This window comes from Apodemus sylvaticus, chromosome 2 (genome assembly GCF_947179515.1).
Source record: "Apodemus sylvaticus chromosome 2, mApoSyl1.1, whole genome shotgun sequence".
Taxonomy (NCBI): domain Eukaryota; kingdom Metazoa; phylum Chordata; class Mammalia; order Rodentia; family Muridae; genus Apodemus; species Apodemus sylvaticus.
This window is the reverse complement of record NC_067473.1, coordinates 7,507,103-7,527,239: the sequence shown is the minus strand read 5'-3', so window position 1 is coordinate 7,527,239 and position 20,137 is coordinate 7,507,103. Positions and strand designations below refer to the sequence as shown.

Sequence of the window (20,137 nt, the reverse complement as noted above, 5' to 3'; positions counted from 1 at the left end):
GAAGTTTCCTTCTATGCAAGCATCAAGGATTACTTCTGCACAAATAAAGACAATTATGACATCACTAGGCTCTACAGGCTAATAAGACCATATCTTACAGTTTTATCCATGCTTAACGGTACCATCATTACGTGGTACATGACTAACATGCTTTGATCATTTCTCTTCAAGAGAAATGTCTAGGATTTACTTCCTAGACTCAAATTCAGCATGTGTTAAGAAGTATGTGTGTGTGTGTGTATGTATGTGTTGTGAATTCTGTGTGTGTTAAAAATTCACTGTGTGTTGAAAAATGTGTGTTATGAATTCGGCATGTGTTGAGAAGTTTGTGTTGTGAATTCAGTGTGTATTGAAAAGAAGTATCTGTGTTTTGAATTCAATGTGTGTTGAATGACCAGGAGTAAAGAACAGAGGAACTCAAAGTTTTGATAAACTTTCATCACGAGAATGACTCCATTCATGGAGAATTTCTTCTACAGAAAACTCACTGTTATCACAGAAGACATCTGTCACACTGTCTTAGCCATGATAGGCAAAGCACAGTGAAGCTGTCCTTTGCAAAGAGTCCTTAGCTAGGAGCTGGATTTTGTGACCCAGAAAAGACTGCACTATTAATGAAGTTGTAAAGGCCTAAAACTCATAATAGAGACACAAAGAAATTTGGGTCAATAATATGTGTCAACTTCCTAGACTTAGACTAGAGGGAGACATCTCTTATTTTTTTAAAGGATGTTTCTGGTGTTTTAATTATTATTACCTGAAATTTTCCAGAGAGTAACTTTCTGCTGCATTAGGGTTCATGAAGAATAAAACACTGGTAATTCATCAGCAATTCTACCTGGCTTTAGGGTCACCCTTTCCCTCTCATCCCGTCCCCATTCCAGACAAAAGGATGACTATCCTACCTCAAGAGAGGAAGAGGTAGAGGAGGAGGGGGAGGAGAGGGAGAGGAGAGGGAGGGAGAGGGAGAGGGGGAGAGGAGAGGATGATGGTTCACTGAATCAGGGCAAACAGATAAATTGCAGTTGGAGCTCAGGAGGGAGCTGCAGGCAGGGGGCATGAAGCCAGTCAGGTTCTCTCACTACTTGTCTTCTCTCTGGGCCCGTCTTCTCTATTCTTTCTCTGCAGGTAAGTTTCCTGCACTACTCTAGACCACACAGCATTACTTGATTTGCTTTCACGAGTAGCCAACAGCACTAGGAAAAGCACTTTCTTCTAAACTTTGCTTCTAAATTTTCAGCACAATGTCTCTTAACATATACCCAGTCTCCAGCCTGGTACTCATGTGGAACCTCTGGGTACCTGTGTTGTACAGAGCACTAAGTTCAGGCCACAGTTCCTGGTGGCTGATCTGGAAAGCTTGCAATCGAGCCATGAGATCCTTGTCACCCTGAAATGTCACTCTGGGGGAGGGGGGGTCAAGAGCCGGGGCCAAGGGAGTGGGGCTTCCATACAGGATCTCAAAAGGGGTCAGGTTAAAACGGTAGGGGTTGTCCAGGCTCGGAACAGGGCCAGGAGAAGGAGCACGACCATGTCACCACCAGTCTCCAAGGATGATTTAGCCAAGGTCTCTTTTAGGGGCTGTGTTTATTCTATCTGCCCTGAGCTCTGGGGATGGTAATCACAATGGAGCTTCCAAGAAGTTCCCAATGTCTCTGTCAATCCCTGACTTACCTTAGAGACAAAAGCAGGACCATTGTTCAATCCAATTACCTTGGGCACTCTGAACCTTGGAAAATTTTCCTTTTTTATCTTCTTGGCTGCCACAGTCGCTGTTTTCTGCTTGGTGAGGAAAGCCCCAACCCATCCACAGAGAGTATCCACAAACACTAGAAGGTATTAGTAACCATATTTTCCAGGCTTAAGTTTTGTAAAATCAACCTACCAATATACTCCATGCCATTCTTTCCTAGGTTTTTTGCCCTGTTTACTCTTGTCTGCATAAGCATTTGCTTGATAGCATATCTTACACTGTTCTACTGTATCTTTGGCTCAAACCCTGAGGTCTTATATATACCTTAGATCCCTTGACTACTTGGATGAATTTGTCCCCTAATGAGTCCTTTTATACATTTGGCCAAGTAAGTATTTTGCTTGTTTTCTGGGGAGTAGTTCTCCCTTCTTGTCTGCACCATTGCCCTTCCTTCTCTAGTTAATAGTTGGTAGGATACATAGCAATCTGAGTCCTTTCTTCTTCAGTTCATTCTAAGTGAGGCCATCTCTTAATCCAGACATTTCCCAGAGAATGTCTCTTGCAGGCCCATAACCAGGATAGGCTTCTGCAGAGTCACTTCTTAAGCCACTTGATCTGCCTGGTTATTGCCTCGGGCCACTGAGTTTCTCCCCTTCTGATGTCCTGGGCAATGAATAATACTCACCATTGCTGGCATCACTGGGGAATTTAAGAGAGCCAAGATTTCCTACTTGTTTTTTATTTCTTTTCCCTCTGATGTGAGCAGTCCTCTCTCTTGGTATATATACCCATGGACATGGGTTGTGGCAAAGGCATACCATGTAGATGTTATTTTTTTTGTCAGACCCAAGTTCCATGGCATTAGTGAGGGCAATCTGCTTTCTGAGCTAACATGCCAGGGGAGGGAGGGCAGGGTAGCAGTTCAGCCCAGATGACATTAATGCCAATCTACCACAGCAGCACCTGCTTGTCTCTGATCTTCACAGAAAATACTGTTCCAGTCTGTAAACCAGGTAGTCTCAGCTTCCAGCAGGGGTCAGTTGGAGAGGCCTTTCCTCCACCCATGGGCTCCTCTTTTGGGCTAGTTAGTTGTGGCTTGTCAGGCAGGAAGTATATCTGGGCGGCCATTTTGGAGAGTAAGTCTTGCCCTAACAGAAGGTAGAGACAGTCTAGGATGACCATAAATGAATGTGATACCTGACCCATCCCTAGGTCCACTGTTCTTCGGGTTGTCCATGAATACATTTTGTTGCCAGTGGCTCCTTAGACACAAGATTTTCTTCTTGGAAATGGGGCCATTGGCTTAGAGGAGGACCATGTATTGAGCCCCTGTATCCACCAAGAATTGGGTGGGTTTCCCCTCCACTCTGACTTACCCTGGTTTTTGGGAGGGGGTGAAAACCCCATCTCTCCTAATCACTGGCTTCACCCAGGGGTAACATCTTCACTGTTTTGGTGCTTTTCCCATGGCCTAGGATTTCTCATCCTCAGCTTTTCTTTGTTGGGACACTCTCAGGCCCAGTGGCCCCTCTCCTTGTAATATGTGCACTGGTCCTTTTCAAGGGTTTCTCTCTCTCTCTCTCTCTCTCTCTCTGGCTGGAATCTCTCTTCTCTGCTTTCCCTAACTACTGTAGCCAAGATTCTCCATAAATTCTTTTCCTGACACTTTTCTTTTTTCATCTCCTTTTTGTCTTCTTCCTTTCTCTTTCTTTGCCCCTTCTCCTCTGTCTCTCTGTTATGGCAGACTTTCTCAGCAACCTACACTAAATCCCTCAACAATTTATCCTATAGTCCATCTAGCCTCTGAAACTTTTTCTATAAAAGCAATAGTCACAGTAGCTTTGTGCTCTTCAGTGCTGGGGTCATCGGGTGTACAGTGATGGAATGCCTCCATGAGTTACTCTAGAAAGGCAGCAGGTGACTCATCTGATCCCTGTCAAACATCATGTACCTTGTTCAAATTTGTGGGTCTTCATGTGGCCCCCTGTGACTTGCCAATTGAGCCTGGTGTTAGACATTCAGGTGCCCCTTAGCCTCTGCCATATTAAAGTCCTAATCAGATCAATCAGATCTAGTCAGGGGAAACTGCTGTTTATGACAGCCTGGTCAATTGACGGTGCACCTATGTCTGAGGTGACATTCTTTCTGGCTTCCTGCATTAGTCTCTCTCACACTTCGGTTGTGAAGAGCACTCTCATAAGTTGTTGGATATCATCCCAGATGGGCTGATGACTAATAAAACAGTCTCAAGGAGATTAAGCAAACCCTTGGAGTAATCTGAAAAGGGTGGGCTGGGGGGTTGGGTCTTCCACTTGTATAAGTCAGCTGAAGAGAAGGGCCAATATTGCATGGCTGGGTTTTCCCCCCTCATCTATAGACACGTAGGCTCAATGGGGGAGGGGCACTGTTGTATCAGGTGAAGTGGCCCTTCTGCTCCAGGTCCCCATGGCTGGTCTTGGTTCCAAGGGTCCCTTCCAACCCTTACCTCTTGCTAGAGCTAGAGGAAGAGGCAGGTAAAGGGATGTTGGGTAAGGGCTCAATAGGAGATCATTGAGGTGGGGCTGATCTTCGAGGAGGGATGTGGGAACTGGGCCATGGTAAGGTGGTAAAGGGGTAAGGGGGTGGAGGATCCATCAGCAGCAGATCCCTTGTAGAAGGATCCTGAGGATGTTCTTTACAGACAAGTTGGTCTCTATGGGGTTCTTTTTCATGGCCAGGACCTGCAAGAGTCTTGGAGACAAAACAGCTTTTATCCAAAAATGGGGGTCTTCCACTAGATCCTTCCACTATATAGGGTACTTGGTCTGAGTGACTGAGGGATCCTGCCCTAAAGACTCTTTCCTCCTTTGACCACCTGCAAGTCGAAGGTCCCTATGGGTGGCCACCCTACTCTGAAGGTGGGCCATTCTGAGGAGCAGATAGTGACTAACTTTCCCTTCTTTACTACTACTGACAAGTTTCCTCCTCTTTCTCTAACTTCCCTCCAGTGATCAACTAGAATGGTTAATGGAGTAGATTCCGTCTGTCCTATGTCCAAAAATGTCATCAGTCCAAATTCAAGAACATAGAACAAGATAACCAATGCCAGCAAACACAGAGAAAGATAATCAACATACAGTTCACCCCTGCCACGGGCACAGACAGTCCAAGCCCAAGAACACAGAGAAAGACAATCAACATACAGACAGTTATCTTCTGCCACGCAGAAATCAGGTTGTAGAAAGACTCAGTCAGCCCCTGCTGATACTGTGTCTTGTCATTTCCAAAAGGAGCAGAGTCCTCCTGACTCCCTCCAGAGGGCCTGAAGCATCCTCCCAACTCCCTATTGTCATGGTGTTAAGGCACATTTGCCCACCACAGTTGACAACACCAGACCAGAGGCTTTTCAGCTGGCACCTTGCTCGAGAGCCAAATGTGAAAGCAGAAGATAGAGAAACAAACACTTAGGTGTCTGTTGCTGTTACCGAGCTTGGTCTTTTCCCCTATGATCAGTTTAGTTGATGGTCGCTTGGGGATCTCCTCAAATCCTAGGATGAGCCACCAAATGTAAGACCCCAACCCTCAGTCAGTGACACTTACTTCAAGACACCTTGGAGTAAGACACTGAGATGCAGATCAATGCAAAAGCAAGAGCTTTATTTTCTGGTGCATCAGGATCAACTCCAATCAGTCCCTCGAGGTGAGTGATAAGAAGACAAACAAAATATTGAAATTTTTTCCTCTTTTTTTTTTTTGACACGGACCAAACACTATTATCTGCAGTCACCTTGCTGTGCAATAGCACATCAGAACTCCCTGTTCCATCCAACTGCGGTTTAGTACCCATTGATTTTCCTGTCCCCACTCTTCTTCCAAGTCTCTGTCAACCACCAGTTCAATTTCTATGGTATACACTTTTTATATTTTTATGGTATACACATGTGGCCAGGCACATGACTTTGATCCCAGTACTCAAGAGGCAGAGTTATGTGTGTGCTTGAGGCCATTCTACTGCTACTGCGGCTTGGGGGGATACATGGTAAGACTTTGTTTTTTTTTTTTTAAAAAAAGGAGTAATTTCCTCATATGAATGAGATCATGTAATATTTGTTCAGTTTCGACCATGTTGTGAATAGCAGGGGTCTCATTCACTTTTTGAAGGAATGATATCCCATCATCTGCATGTGCTACATTGCATCTGTTCACCAGCAGATGACTGGTTGGTTATATTTCTTGTCCATTTCTCTTATCATTCTGAAGGATGAGGGAGTGGAAATGACCCTTGAGTATAATGATTTTTTTCCTTGTGAAATACGTTAATCAGTAGAATTCCTTAGTCATGTTGTGGTATTGCTTTTAAAATTTTAAGAAAGTTAAACAGGGTTTTCACTGTTTCTTTATTGACTAGCATACATTTAGACCATTAATATACAAAATCTCCATTTTCTCCACATCCTTAACCAGCATTTGTTAATTTTTGTTTGTTTATGGACATTTCTTTTTTATTTCTTCTTTCTCCCTTCCATCCCTTCCCCTTCTCTCCCTTCTCTTCCCCTCTGTTTGCCTCCCCTCCCTTCTCCCTCTCTCTGTTTCCCTCTCCTCCTCTCCCTTCCTTTCCTTCTCCTTTTCGCTCCCTCTCCCTCACTCACCATCTTCCCCTTCTCCTTCTTTCTTTGTTTTTGTTTTTGCTTTTGGTTTTGTTTTGTTTTGTTTGAGAAAGGGTCTTTGCTTTGCAGCCCAGACTGACTTAAAACTTATAGAACTTGTCCTGCCTCAGTCAACCAAGAACACCATACCTGGCTTAATCGTATGACAGCAGCCATTTCACTGTGGCAAAGTGACTTATTCTCTTGGTCTTGATTTGCAGTTCCTTGACAGTGATACTGAGATTTTTTTTCTGAATACCTGCTGTCAATTTGTAGATCATCTTTTGAGAAATTCCTACTTAGATCTATTGCATGCACACATAGTTTCGCTCTTTCTTGTTTTGCTTTTGTGTTTTGGGGGATTTCCGACATACTCTGGATTCTAACTCTTGGTCAAAATATGATGTGAACAGATCCTTTTCCTTTTGTGGGTTGTTTATTCACTCTGGTATTTATTTCCTTAGCTATGTAGTTGCTTGTATTCTTTCTTTCTTTCTTTCTTTCTTTCTTTCTTTCTTTCTTTCTTTCTTTCTTTCTTTCTTTCTTTCTTTCTTTCTTCCTTCCTTCCTTCCTTCCTTCCTTCCTTCCTTCCTTTCTTTCTTTTCTTTCTTTCTTTCCTTATTTAACTTTAGATTATAATCCCATTTATCTACTTATTTCTTTCCATTTTAAAAGTCCCTTTATGTTTGGCATACTTTAAATTTTCTTATAGAGCACACAAATCTGGTGGCAATCACTCTCTTAGTTTTTGTTTGGGAATGCCTTCATTTCTCTTCCATTTCTGAAATTATAACCTTGTGGGGTAAGATCTTCTCAGTTGTTGGTGGTTTTTTTCTTCCTAAGCTGTGAAAAATCTCACCCCTCTCTCTGCTGACCTGTGAAGTTTCTGCTGACAAGTTTTCTTGCAGATTAATTGGAACATCCCTATATTATTGCTTTAATGAGACCTAGAAAATTCTGTCTTCATCTTTACCTCAAGAACTTGATTGTAAGCTGTCTTTGAGTAGATTTGGTTAAATTAAACGTGAGAGTTTCTTTCATTTCATGTACCTGAACATCTGATTTCTTTCCAGGCATGGGAAGATTTTAATTTTTTCTTTTATTCTTTTCTCATACATCACACAGGAAACTGAAGTTTCCCTCCCTCCTCTCCTTCCAGTTCCTCTATAAGCATACACCTCCTTTCTTCCCCAGATCCACTCCTCCTCCATTTCTCTTATAAAACAAACAAAAAATGAACAACCTAACAACAACAAGAAGAAGAAAACAAATAAACAAACAAAGAAGAACAGGCCTCCCAGGGATGTTAACTGAACTCATCATAGCAAGTTACAATAAGACTAGGCTTTATATCTACGCCGGGCAAAGAACCCAGTGGGAGGAAAAGGGCTCCAAGTGCAGCCAGAAGAGCCAGAGACACCCTCCACTCCCACTGTTGAGTGTCTCACAAGAACACCAAGCCACACAACCACAAGGTAAATATATGCACAGAACCTAGCTCTGACCCATGATCCCTGATTGTCACTTCAGTCTCTGTGACACCATATGAACCCTGCTTAGTTGATTCTGGAGTCTGTCTTCTTGTTGTGTCCCACAATCCTTCCTCCCCCTCTTCAGTGGGGGTCCCCTGGCCCCACCTGGTGTTTGGCTGTGGGTCTCTGCATCTGTTCCCATTGGTTGCTGCATGAAGTCTCTCTGAGACTGGGCGAGGCACTGAACTATAAGTATAGCAGAATCTGTCCTGGGTCTCTGGGATTTCCAGCCTCTGATTCCTGGCCACACAGGCAGTGTCAGGCATGGGCTCCCTCTTATGGTTGTGCCTCAAGTATTCCCACAAGTACTGTGCTGTCATTACCCCAACACATCTCACAGGCAGCTCAGATTGTAGATTAAATGTTTTGTGGCTAAGGTGATGTCCCAGTCTCTACTTCTGAGAGTCTTGTCTGACTTCAATAAGGTCACTCTTGTAAATTTCAGAGTCCACTGTATTATGTTTCTAAGTTGCCCCCCCCTAAAAAGGCCTTCAATTCCAGTCATCTTTCTCAGTACTCTCTCTCCATCCCCCCATAGCCTTCACCCAATTGCCCCTGTTCACATTCCCAACCACCCACAGTCTACCCACAAAATTTATTCTATTTCCTTTTCCCAGAAAGACCCGTGCATCACTTCTTCAGCCCTTCTTGTTACTTGGCTTCTCTAGGTCTCTGGATTATAGCAAGTGAGTACATACTATATTTATCTTTCTGAATCTAGACTCCCCCACTCAGGATGATTATTTTTCCAGTTCCATCCCTTTATCTGCAAATCTCATGATGTTGTTGATTTTAATAGCCAAGCAATACTCCATTGTATATACGTAGCATATTTTCTTTTTCCATTATTTTAGTTGAGGAACATCTAAATTGTTTCCTGTTTCTGTCTATTATAAATAAAGCTGCTATGAACATGGATGAACAAGTGTCCTTGTGGTAGAATAGAGCATCCTTTGCATATTCTCAGAAGTGTCATAGATGGGTCTTGAAATAGATGAAACTGAAATAGTTTACAATTTTCTGCAGAGCCAACATATTAATTTCTGTAGTGGTTATATAAGTCTGCACTCTCGGCAGCAATGGAAGAGTGTTCCTCTTGCTCCACATCCTTACTAGCATAAGATGTCACTTGTGTGAATAATCTAGGTAAGCAAGGATCTCAGAGTAAAGGAAAACATTTTAACAATATCATAGAGGAAATTTTTTCTAACCTAAAGAAGGTAACACCTATATAGGTACAAGGTGCTCACAGAGCAACAAATAGATTAGACCAAAAAAGAAAGCCCCCACCAATAATCAAAGCACTAAACATACAGGACAAAGAAATAATATGAAGTGCTGCAAAGGGAAAAGGCCAGGAAACATATAAAGGCAGATCTACCAGAATTACACTGAACTTTTCAACAAAGATACTAAAAGTCAGAAGGGTCTGGGCAGATATCATGCAGACTCTAAGAGACCATAGATGCCAGTCCAGACTACTGAATTTGGCAAAACTTTGAACCATCATGATGGAAAAAACAATATATTTCATGATAAAGTGAAATTGAAACAATATTTATCCACAAACATAGCCCTATAGAAGATATTAGGAAGAAAAACTCCAACTCCAGGAGATTAACTATGTCTATGAAAACACAGAAAATACCTGTTCACAACAGGTAAACCTAAAGACGGTACACACACACACGCGCGCACGCACACGTGCACACACAACCACCACCACCACCACCAAAATAAAAATAATTAAACAATCATTGGTTACTGGTATCTCTCAATATCAGTGGACTCAATTTCCCAATAAAATGACTCAGACAAAATGTAAAATGCAGGTGCATCCTTCTGTTGCATACAAGAAACACACCTCAATGTCAAACATCAACATTACCTAAGAGTAAAGTGTTAAAAAATTTTTTCTATTCAAATAAACCTAAGAAATATGCTGGCTATAGCTACCTTAATGTCTATCAAAAAGATTTCAAACCAAAATTGACACTTCATGCTCATCAAAAGAAAAATACACCAAGATAATTTTTAATTCTTAACATCTATGCCCCAAACAAAAGGCACCCATGTTTGTAAAGGAAACATTGCTAAAGCTTAAATCACACACCAACCCTCACATACCAATAATGGGAGACTTTCATACCCGACTCTCACCAATGGACAAGTTATCTAGACAAAAACTAACCTAACTGATATCTACCGGACATTTCACCCAGACACAAAAGAATACACATTCTTCTCAACATATCATGGAACGTTCTCTAAAACTTACCACATATTGGACACAAAGCAAGTCTCAGCAGATACAGTAAAATTGTAATAACCACTGCAGTCTATCAGATTGCCATGGATTAAAGCTGGATTTCAACCACAGTATCAACATCTGAAGCCTAAAAACTGATGGAAACTGAGCATTTCTCTACTGAGTGACTGCTAGATCAAGCAGAAATAAAGAAAGAAAAGGAAGACTTCCTAGAACTCAATGAAAATAAATGCATGACCTACCTAAACTTATGGGTCACAATGAAAGTGGCCTGGGTCTCTGTGATTACCTCATGGAGGAGTCTTCTGATTCACCTGGTATTCTCAAGTCCTTCTTGGAGTCCAGTGACCTGAAAATTTTCTTTTAACGCTGTCCCAAAGCTCCTGAAAGCTTGTTTGGCCCCTGCGTATTCTGACTTCCAACTATGTATGTTCAAATAGGCAGCTTTTAGTTCATCCGGCCTCCTGTCTGATACAGACTTTGGCTGCCTCCTCCTATCATGTTTCAGATTTACCTGAATACCAGGAATGTTTATAGGGTGTCCTGCTGTTCCTGTGTTTTCCCTGCAGTGTGCTGAATTTCTCTCAAGCAGCTTTTGCGAATTCTCTGAGAGTTCTACCATACGGATTACTACATGGTCAGTTTGGGGTACCCTGTTTCAAGAATTAGAGAGGGTAATAGCTTCATAAAAGTACTTTCTGCTTGTTGGTATGCAGTAAGTCTGGTCATTAAAGGCTTAGGTATTTTTAGATCTCCCTAGCGTGAAGTTTTTGTGCCTATCTTACCAGAAATTCTTAAGAAGGCTGCTCACTTCCAGAGGCCTTGCAGGTACTGTCTCAGCACTGGATAACATCCAAGACAGATTTGTTGGTAAGTCAGCTGTTTGTGAGTTACGACTGTTCCAATATTACAGTGCAATCCAAGCCAAGGTTTTCCTCATATACATTGCTTGTATAAGGTTCATAAAGAGCCAGAAGAACCTCCAGAAATATTATAGCATTCCTACAAGCTACTTTCCCTGAGGCCAAGGCAGGTCCAGATTCTTTACCTGTGGTTACTGATCTAAAATTAGTCAGTGTAGGATCCTGCCCGTCTATGGGTCAGCCTCAGATTTCAATCATATTTTTGGTTACCAATGCCACTAAGGTGTAATTCTGAGTTAGTAATTCACCAAATCAGTACAGCATTTGGGTATAGACAAAGCCAGTTGTACAGAGCCATATTGGGGCAGTCTTGCACTTGGTCAGAGTTTGACTTTGGTCAAGGTTAACTTCTCCCAGTTAGCCAGGATCCTGCTCCACCTAGGGTGGAGCGCTCGAAGTAAAGGTTAAGTTCATTGTTCCTCCAGGTATAGGAATCCCTGAATTAAACAGGTGACCCACCCAGCTGCCGGAGCAGTCAAGACGAAGACCTCCAAGAGAAGCTAGACAACTTCCACCGGAACTCAGCCTGGAGTCTGGGGGGAAGGGTTCGCCCAAACTGTTAAAAGGTCCGGCGCCATTAAAGTTTACGGCTTTGATCAGTGAACATTGACTTGGCCGCACGTTCTTTTCGCCCCTCTTCCCTATAACCCCAAAATTCTCTCAACAGGTAACCCGGTTTACATGTGGCTGCGGGCAGCTACATATTTGGCGCCTGAACGTGGGAAGACCTGGCACGAGAGAATTTCCTGAGGTAGCCCTATCCAGCGAAGCTTCGCAGAAAAGGTGAAAATTAATGGTATCCGCACGGTAAGCAACATAGAGGTCAAAACTAGCGCTAGTGAATTCGTGTCTATTGTTGTGAGTGCAGGAAGGGATACAGTTTTTCAAGCATACTGTGTGGACCCAGCGCAGGGACTGCTTGGGTTGATAAGATAGGGAAATATGGGGAAGGAATTTGGTAGGCATTTGCCCAAAGCTCGTAAGAGCTGATTTTGGCGAAAAGAAAGGGGTTTTTAAAAATAGGCATATGTCCACAGCCTCTAAGAGCTGTTTAAAGAGGAAAATGGATGCAATTGCTTAACAAGCACGCTTAACTTTCTGTGTATCTTTCCGTGTTTGTCCCGGTGCACCGACTGTCTGTCTATGTGTATGTTTATGTCCTCTCTGTGTCTTTGTGTGAATGACTGTTTCATGTTAAAAAGAAAAAATTGGTAAAGATTTCATCTGCTGGTAACCTCTTGAGCCAGCCACAGTTTGTGTGGGGATTGATTCAAAGCCACGCTGCAGCAGCGTAGCTCACTCACCCAAGAGGCAAGCATGGCTGGGGAAAAAGCCGTTCTTAAAGCCCAGAAACCTCAAGATTTGGGAAGACCTTGGTTTGACTTGTGAAATTCATGTAGTCGCTTTATACTTGTTTCTAATTGGTTTTAATGGTATAAGGCTTTACATTTCTTGACTTAAGAGTTATAAATTAATTGGTTATTATGTAAAAGGTATAGTGTTATTAAGAAAAGGTTAGTTTAAAACTGGTGATTCAGTATTAGAGCTATCTTAACTAACTACACGTGGCCTAACACCACTCATGCTTTGTTCTTGTTTATAATTGGATTTAAAGGTATATTTTGCATGACTTGACTATAGAGTATTGGCTTAAGTCACTGGACATGATTTAAAAGATATAATGTTATTAACAAAAGTTAGGTAAAGCTGGTAGTTTAGGGTAGTCGCCATTTTTAAACAAACACGTGGCATGACGATTAAGGCTGGTAGTTTAGGGTAGTCGCCATTTTGAACACCACGTGGCATGACGCAATCCAGGAAATACAGGCCTTTGGGACGCTCCTAAATTGGCATGGTGTTTCATGTGAATCTTGGCCTGGAGATTAGACTTAATGAAGATTAAGATTTAAAACATTGTCTCTTTAATAAGTTACACTGTTATACACTTGAACATAAGAACTGGCATACAAACCTTGTGCTGTAAATATGTGTTTGCCATTAATTTTAAAGAAAATAGATTGTTTAAAATTGAGATTTGCTTCCAAAATTACAATTGTGCTCTAATATTGCAAGAAAAAATTGAGTTACAATAAAAATTAGTGTGTCATTGACTACAGTTTTCAGTTTACAGGCTCATAATTCTTAACATTTTGTAATTATGATAATTTTGAGAGTGATGCAGCTATCGGTTTTAAAGGCCCATTGCCACTTTTCCACAAGTTTTTAGGCTACAATGGTAGGAGCAAAATTTAACCCTCCAAGATTAAAAAGGATATCTCTGTAGAAATGTATTTGATATCAAGTAGGTTCCTTTGACCATGAAATTACAGGTTTCTTTTGTTTAATCCTGAAAACGTCCTAGCAGGTTTGGGTCTGGTCTTAGTTAAAAGGCTCAGGTCTAGTCCTTGCGAAGGACTAAAGGTGTAAAGGTGGATCCTAGGGCAGAAAAAAAAAAGTGTTTTGTCTCTGTTTCTATACTAGAAGTTAAGATCTTAAAATTTTCAGTGTATAATGTTCATAGAATGTTTGTTACAGGCCCTTGCTCCTATAGACTTTTAGAATTTTTAGGTAAATGGCTTTCAAAGGTTGTTAAGATATATTAATTGGCTTTATCTTATATTTACCTCATTTTAAGCTTGCCACAAGAGGTCTTAAACCTCTGTTTTCAAGGTAGGAAACATTTGTTCCTTGCTTCAAGCAACAATCAAATTTATTATTAATGGTTGATCTATTACATGGCAAGCATTTTTAGGCAAAATTAATAATTGTTATCCAAAAGATAATTTGTACTATCAGATCACATGTTTATTCCTTTAAGTTTCTCCCTGCTTCAACACAGATACCTGAATTGGGTGCTATAGCAGCTATTTTTAAGATGTGAAAGGTCAAGCTTTTAATAATAGTAGATATACATAGCTCATGGTTTATAATTGCTTAAAATTGGTCCATTTTTAATACTGCTAATTCTTAATTTCTACAGTTTATACAAATGTGATTCAAATTTCTAAGAACAAAGAATATGTTCTCTAAATGACTGTCCTTTAGGTATTTGAAATAATTTTATATTTTGTGCACATCAAATTATAAAGATTTGTTCTTGATGTCCTCAATTTCTACCTCTACCACGTAATGGTGTTAATCCTAGAGGACTTAGTTATTACAGATAAATGATATTCATATTTCTAATTTAGAAGATTAAAAAATATGTACATGTGACTAATGATTCATTTTTAGGCTGTCTAGTTACAACTGCTCTAACAGAAAAAACATCTAAAAATGTTATGTTTATTTTATATAATTACATAGTTATTGCCTATGTTATGGTTTATACTTTGTGTTCCAACTTAAATTAATAAAACAATATCTTCTTGGAAGAAAGAAGAGAGGGGAAATCGTGTCCCTGTACATATCATTTATATTATGCTTGCATGTTTTTAAGAAAATTTTAAAATTTGGATGCTTAGAAACTCCTTGCTAAATGTATATGACATCTTGTAATTAGGCATATTGATGTCTAGGTGAAATGAAGGAATTCACTTACTAACATATGCCATGATCCTGATTTAATATTGGGGGAGAAGGCATGTCCTCTGTTTTTTCCACAGAATGCTGCAGAAGATATGCTGACTGTGCTTGCTGAGTGCCCAGACCATGGTAACATAAGAACTATATTGGGTATATGTTCTTGACTTACCTTAATTGTCAAATGTCCCAGGTTAGATAAATTGCCTAGCTTCAAGCTTTTAGACTTTGTGGGACAGAACATGGAGACTGTTATGCTAGCTTAGGAAAAATTAATCTAAAGAAGAGTTAAAATGACTCTTCTCCTTATTGTGTTCAGCTGACTTAACCATAGACTAGTCTAGAAATAATTCCAATATTGAAGATTCCAATTTTGAAGATGGCTAACAATCTTCAGCCAGCTGTGTTAATTTAACATATAGTCTCCACTTTTCCTGAGAAGTAACAGCTTATTTCTTGATTCACAAGGCTACCTCTCCCACCTCAGAGGCCAAGCTTTGGGTCCTTAAAGTTGTTAATTTACAACTGAATTGGATACTTCAGGGACAAGTTAATCCTATTCCACCTTTAACTCTTGACCTTGTCTGTTAAGCAGACTGGCTGTCTCCACCCAGGCTCACCTGGATGGAGAGATTACATGTCTGTTAAAGACACTTGCAGACCCCCCTGGCTTCAAAACTTACACAAGTGGATCTCCAAAGAGGGAGCCACATAGAACTCAGATCTATGTGTGTTTGTTTATGAACAAATATGGGTACCAGCGAGACGTGCGAGGCAAAGCACTGCATGGGGAGGTGAATTTCTGCTTCTGAGTCCCCAGGAAGTACACCTAATTGCATAGGGGTTAACGTCGAGAGGCTGTCCTTAAAATAATAAGGGAGCCTATTACCCCTCCTCTGAAAAAGACGTTATACAATATTTAAGAGGAATTACGGTCAATGCTTCCCCTCCTGGTTAAGGCCCGCCTTCTTATGAAGGATATTTATCCACTTGTTTTCTACCTCCTCGTGTTCAAATTAATAAAAAAAGGGAGGACATGTACAGAGCCATATTGGGGCAGTCTTGCACTTGGTCAGAGTTTGACTTTGGTCAAGGTTAACTTCTCCCAGTTAGCCAGGATCCTGCTCCACCTAGGGTGGAGCGCTCGAAGTAAAGGTTAAGTTCATTGTTCCTCCAGGTATAGGAATCCCTGAATTAAACAGGTGACCCACCCAGCTGCCGGAGCAGTCAAGACGAAGACCTCCAAGAGAAGCTAGACAACTTCCACCGGAACTCAGCCTGGAGTCTGGGGGGAAGGGTTCGCCCAGACTGTTAAAAGGTCCGGCGCCATTAAAGTTTACGGCTTTGATCAGTGAACATTGACTTGGCCGCACGTTCTTTTCGCCCCTCTTCCCTATAACCCCAAAATTCTCTCAACAGGTAACCCGGTTTACATGTGGCTGCGGGCAGCTACAGCCAGTGTGTTTTGGATAGTATACTGCTAAGGTAGACTCATGGGTCCAAAACGTTGTACAAAGAGACCTAGATCACTTGTGTTCTGTAAGCACAGATTATGTTGTGCTAGTGGAAAGAGAAGTCTTGCCAACTGAATCCACGTGTCTTTCCTGATAGTAGAGCTGTTTTGGAGTCTGTCTTTATAGGTTGGCATGGATAGAGAGGGCTGATGTAGACTAATGGATGTTAGGTCTCATAATCCCAGCACTAAGTCCTTGGCAGATTCCAGAACTTAACTGCCCTTTGCTACTTGATGTCAGGGATTGGGAAGTGTTACTAAAGGCAGCCTCTTGCCCACTTGGGCAAATGCTAAAGTTGGTTGTGACTGAGTCTCACAGCTCTCAAGACCTTTAAAATTTCAGGGTCACACAGTCCATGTCACAGCTGGGGGTAATGTAGGCCAAAGTTGCCATCCATCCAACCAAATCTTGGGTCTTGGTCTAATGTTCTGGGAGTGGCTCTAGCATCCTGTGCATAAGAACTGGTTTGGGGGTAAGCCATGCTACCCTCAGTTGAGGTGGTGGATGGTGGAGATACCCCTGTCAGGCTGATGCTAAGGTGAGTCACAGCTAAACGGAAGACCAGATCTCTGGAACATCCTAGAGATCCCCCATCCTACCCTCATCCCTAGCAGCTACATATTTCCATTCATTCTCCTGGCCCTCTGGGCCTCTTTCCCGTCTCTCCCCATACCTGACCCTTCCCCTACTTACCTCCTCCTCCCCTCCCACCCATGTCCTTCCTTTCTTCTACCTCCCATGACTATTTTGTTCCCCCTTTAAAGTGGGATTCAAGCATCCTCATGTAGGCCTTCCTTCTTGTTTAACTTCTGTGGGTGTATCATGGGTATTCTGTACCTTTTGGCTAATATCAGTAATTGCATACTCTGCATGTCCTTTTGAGTCTGGGTTACCTCAGATATTATAGTCCCATCTATTTGCTAAAATTCATGGTGTCTTTGTTTGTAATAGCTGAATAATATTCCATTGTGTAAATGAACCACATTTTTTATATCTATTCTTTGGTTGAGGGACATCTGGGTCACTTCCAGTTTTCTGGCTACTATGAATAAAGCTGCTATGGACATAATGGTGCGTGTGTCTTGGTGGTATGTGTAGCCCTCCTTTATACAAATGATAAATGGGCTGAAAAAGAAAATAGGGAAACAACACCCTCTACAATAGCCATAAATAATGTAAAACATTATGATGTAATTAACCAAGAAAGTGAAAAATCTGTATGACAAGAACTTCAGGTCACTAAAGAAAGAAATTAAGGTGCTCGCTTCGGCAGCATATATACTAAAACTGGAATGATACAGAAGATTAGCATGGCCCATGTGCCAGGATGACATGCAAATTTGTGAAGCATTACATATTTTTACTTAGGTACAGTGCAGCTAATGATCTTAAAGCAGAGATACAGAGAACAAGACACAGAAGAGCAGGAGTACGGACTATCAGAAAACCAGCAATTGCTTCAGGATTGAAGCATGAAAACAAAAGGGGGGATGAAAGGGTTAACTCAGAAACTTTGAAAAGGTCATAGAACACTGGCCCCTCCCAGAAGAGCAAGTGTCCCCCCCAACCCCAGAAGGGAGAGGCGAAATTACATTCCTCAGACCACAGGGTGGTCCCCATAGCTAGGAAAAACCCAGAGTCTGTTGGTCACCTACCTCATCCCCCTAACAGCCAATTAGTTTAAAGGTAACACTGTTCTGGCAATCACATTGTGCTTAATGGTGGCTGCCCTGAGAACTGTATAAAAGACCTTCACAGCCTGGAGTGCAGGTCATTCTGTCTCCATATACAGGGCAAGCCCAGGATGCTGAATAATAAATAAAAATCCTCTTGCTTTTTGCATCAAAAGAAAGAAAGAAAGAAAGAGAGAGAGAGAGAAAGAAAGAAAGAAAGAAAGAAAGAAAGAAAGAAAGAAAGAAAGAAAGAAAGAAAGAAAGAAAGAGAGAAAGAAATTGAAGAAAACTTCAGAAGATGGAGAGATCTCCCATGCTCATGGATAGGTAGGATTAACTTAGTGAAAATGACCCTTGCCAAAAGGAATCTACAGACTTAATGAGATCCCCATCAAAATTTCAAAACAATTTTTAAAGACCTTGAAAGAGCAATTCTCAACTTCTTATGGAAAAACAAAAAAAGTCAGGATAGATAAAACAATACTGAACAAAAAAAGAAATTCGGGAGGAATCATCATCCCTGACCTGAAGCTGTACTATAGAGCAATAGCAATAAAAAGGAAACAAACAAAACCCCACATGATATTGGTACAGAAACAGACAGGTAGATTAATGGAATAAAATTGAAGACCCAGAAATAAACCCACACACCTATGGACAAATAGTGCTGGTGTAACTGGTGGTCTGCACATAGAAGAATGCAAATAGATACATATTTATCACCCTGCACAGAGCTCAAGTCCAAGTGGACCAAGGACCTCAACATAAAACCAGATACACTAAATCTAATAGAAGAGAAAGTGGTAAATAGCCTTGACATCATTTGGCACAGGAGAAAATTTCCTGACAAGAACACCAAGCTCTAAGATCAACAGTTGGTAAATGGTACCTCATGAAACTGGAAAGCTTCTGTAAGGCAAAGGACATAGTCAATAGAACAAAATGCCAACCTATAGATTGGGAAGAGATCTTCACTAACCTTAAATCACACACACACACACACACACACACACACACACACACACACACACACACACACACAAAACTCAAGAAGTTGGACTCCAACAAACCAAATAATTAATTTAAAAATGGGATATAAAGTTAACAAGAGAATACTCACCTGAGGAATCTTGAATGGATGAGAAGTACTTAAAGGAATGTTCAAAGTTCTTTGACATCGGGAAATGTAAATCAAAACGACCTTGAGATTCCACCTTACGCCAACCAGAATAGCTAAGATAAAAAACTCAAGGGACTGCATATACTGGTGAGGATGTAGAGAAAGGGGAATGCACTCCTCCGTTGTTGGTGGGATTGCAAACTTGTACAACCACTCTGGAAATCAGCATGGCAGTTTCTTAGAAAATGGGAACTAGCTCTCCCTGAAGACATAGCTACACTGCTCCTGGACCTATACCCGAGAGATGATGCCTTGGTGATTTCTTCAGTAGATTTGTGAATAGCTGTACACCTTGGAGTGGATCATACTCATCTGCCATCCTCCTGTCCTGTCCCACTTTCCTGCTGCTTCTTAACAGGTTGACTTATTTTTATTTTATGTGTATGAATATTTGCCTGCCTGTGTTTATGTTTGCTGTGTGAGTGTGTACATGCATGTATGCTTTTGTGTGCCAGAAGAAGGCATCAGATCCCCTGGAGTTGGAGTTAGAGATGGCTGTGAACTACCATTTAATGCTGGGAACCAAGATCCGGTCCTCTGCAAAAACAGCAAGTGCTCTTAAATATTGAATCATTTCTTCAGGATCATGGGTCTTTTGTAAAAATAAATTCCATACTAGTGGGGTTTTTTTGTTTCCTTATGTTCTGTTATTAAAACTATTATTGATGAATAATATTTTTATTTTATAATATCTGTTATCTTATTGTTCCTTTTACACAAGAGAAGCTCTTAATTTACAAGCAGAGCTTAATATACTATATTAGGTGTGATATATGCTTCTAGGTCAAAGATGATGTAAAGAAATGTATAGTGGAAATGAAGTTCTCTCTCATCAGGTTCCCAGTCCTAGAGACACACCAATTGCTAATACTTAATGTATTCTTCCATAGACATATCATGATTTAAAAAATATGTATAGCCTTTAAATATATTTCTGAATCTCTATGAAAATATATTCTGAGTTTTGTCTTAAATATTTTTGATATTTTCATATATCAACATAATCTATTTTGATGTTTGTATTTCTTTTTTTATTTTCTTGTCTTTCCTAGATCACTTCATTTGTATTTAGGAGCACATACCCCCCTTCTTGTGGACGTCCTATTTCAAGATCTGGTCTTATTCATATACCGTGCTGTCTACTCTTATGTAAAATATTTTTTTCTAGGTTTTCAATGCAGATCTCCTAGTGTGGCATGTGTAGGT

The 20,137-nt window shown here is 40.9% G+C and overlaps 1 non-coding gene across 1 annotated transcript; it reads left to right on the top strand.

The window, feature by feature from the left end:
- The first annotated feature begins 17,335 nt into the window (after window positions 1-17,335).
- Window positions 17,336-17,440, top strand: LOC127679466 (U6 spliceosomal RNA). Its single transcript, XR_007976777.1, has one exon. It is a non-coding gene; the product is annotated as a U6 spliceosomal RNA (small nuclear RNA).
- The last annotated feature ends 2,697 nt before the right edge of the window (window positions 17,441-20,137 follow it).